Source organism: Sinocyclocheilus anshuiensis, unplaced genomic scaffold (assembly GCF_001515605.1).
Source record: "Sinocyclocheilus anshuiensis isolate Anshui unplaced genomic scaffold, SAMN03320099.WGS_v1.1 scaffold940, whole genome shotgun sequence".
NCBI lineage: Eukaryota > Metazoa > Chordata > Actinopteri > Cypriniformes > Cyprinidae > Sinocyclocheilus > Sinocyclocheilus anshuiensis.
The window spans coordinates 346,337-348,795 of NW_015549620.1; the positions used below are offsets into that span (position 1 = coordinate 346,337).

A 2,459-nucleotide genomic window follows, 5' to 3' on the forward strand; every position below is an offset into this window, starting at 1 on the left:
AGTTCGTCAGTACAGTCAGTAACGTAGCAGATTGAAAAGTTAGTATCTTTCTGCAGTCCAATAGACGGCAGTGAGGTGGTGGTTTGAGTCTGTTGAATGGTGATTTAACGCTACGTTGTCACCTAGTTGAGAGACTCAATGCTAAGTAAATAAACAGCAATGTCCCCGTCTTTTACTCTCACAATGAGCTTATCATATTCTTTTGCTACATTAGTAGGGCCCTTTGATTTCCGCGATGCAGAAAACATGGACGGAATCGCGGAATCCAATCATAAAAACGGAATTTACTGTATAATGTGGAATTTCATGGAATTTGTCTTATTTTTGATGAATAAATAAAAAACACGTCAGTACACTTAAATCAAATCGTCTTGGCTATTATTATCAAATTGCCCCGCTTTTTCATTCAACACTGTATTTCACACACACGCGCGCAAATGAGGAGCCTGTAGTCGGTGAAGGAGTCTCCAATCACAAACACAGACACATATCGTCTGCTGATATAAGGTATTTCGTTGCACTTTAACAAGTAATCTGAACGGCCTATATACAAGGCTCTAGACTCCGACCAATTTTTGAGAATGTGTGAGTTAAAATTTGATGTGGTCGTATTTGTGCGAGTGCATGGTCTAAGCTGCTCCAAAGCATCTGCTTCATACAGCGCGCGCTGCAGAGCCGCGCACATTGTAGCAGGAGTCAGATTTCACTGATCACGTAAAGAGAGGCGCTTTCAGCGCGAAGGTGCGCGCCACGGACGGAGAGCAATGGAGGATTTGGTTTACAAACTAAAGTAAAAGACCGCTTCTTAAACCAGAGAAGTTGAACATGTTGGTATTCTTGTGGAAAAAAAACATGCAAGTCCTGTGAGCGACAGCCAGTTTAGTTTTACTATTCTTTTTGTTTTCGTTTTGAAAAGCTTGTTATCTTTGCTGTTTACCTCGCGTTACACTATGGAGGCTTTCCTTATTTATTTTATTATTATTATTATTTGTTTGATTCCTCAGTGTTTGTTAAACATTCTGTAATTTATTAGTCGGTATATACAGCATGTGATGTAGGCTATCCTATGCCATGCCTTGTCTTATATGTTTTTGTTAAAGGTTATGTAAGCTAGTTTGTCATTGTAGCCTACTGTTTTATTGTTGTGGTGCTTTTTAATTAGGAACGACAATAAATCCATCTTTTGTTTTAGTCTTAAAAAGTGAAAGGTGTATAGATATAAGCAAACAACAATTATCTTTTCTCGTAAAACGTGACACCAAGATCGCGAATTTGAAAGTGAAAGTGAAAGCGCACGAAAAGAGGAATTCTTGTTCACAAAATTTAAATCACAAATAATACTGATGAAAAAGAACGGGTTGAATGTTGAACACTTTCGTTACCATATAACTATAAACTATGATAAAAGTTCATCAGCATGCATTGATTAATCAAATGTGAAAAAAAAATAAATAAATTGCGACCAAATTATGTGCTCGTGCGACCAACTGAGAAAGTTAGTCGCAAAAGAGCGACCAGTGGGAAGAATGAGTCTAGAGCCCTGATATACAGTGGGTACGGAAAGTATTCAGACCCCCTTAAATTTTTCACTCTTTGTTATATTGCAGCCATTTGCTAAAATCATTTAAGTTAATTTTTTTTCCTCATTAATGTACACACAGCACCCCATATTGACAGAAAAACACAGAATTGTTGACATTTTTGCAGATTTATTAAAAAAGAAAAACTGAAATATCACATGGTCCTAAGTATTCAGACCCTTTGCTGTGACACTCATATATTTAACTCAGGTTCCGTACCCACTGTATGTGCAATATTTTAACCGAGCCTTCACTAACTGAGTTTAATGCCACAATTATGTTAGAACGCATCTCATTCTTGTTTCTGTGGCGGTGCGATCAGGCTCATCATGGGGCGCGTGGTCTGGAGCGCTGTATGACTGATATATCTGTTTAATTTAAATTTACTCCAAATATATGAACTTACCTGTTTTAAATACTTTATATTTAACATGTTCGTTTATGTCCAATATTTAGTGTTAAACTGTTGGTCTTTAAAATAAATCTACTTTTGATTTTCACCGTTGACTGATTTTGCAGACCAGACTGATAACTTCCGTGCGTCGATGCGGCAAACTTGTCACAGGACGGGCAGTGCTAGCGATGTATGACTGTTGTATCCGAATATATATGAACTAGCAGTTTTAAATATTTTTGTATTTAACATGTTAGTTTATCAGTATGTTTGAAAGTATATTATTTAGATTCTTGGTGCTTCCATAGGCTCCCTCTCTCTCTCTCTCACGCGTTTTAAAACACCAAATAGTTATGAAATAGCCTATGACAAGTACGGGGAGTCTCTCTCTTGCCCCCACCCACCCATGCACGATAATATCGTCTATCGGCGATCTCACGGACTGGCGATATGACGATTTGAAAAATGACCATATCGCCCAACAC

At 37.7% G+C, this 2,459-nt stretch overlaps 1 protein-coding gene across 1 annotated transcript in view; it reads left to right on the forward strand.

Annotated features, from left to right (window-relative positions):
- The window catches only part of LOC107659406 (insulin receptor-like), a 62,746-nt gene that overhangs the window by 23,051 nt on the left and 37,236 nt on the right, over window positions 1–2,459 (forward strand). The gene's annotated exons all lie outside the window — the stretch shown is intronic.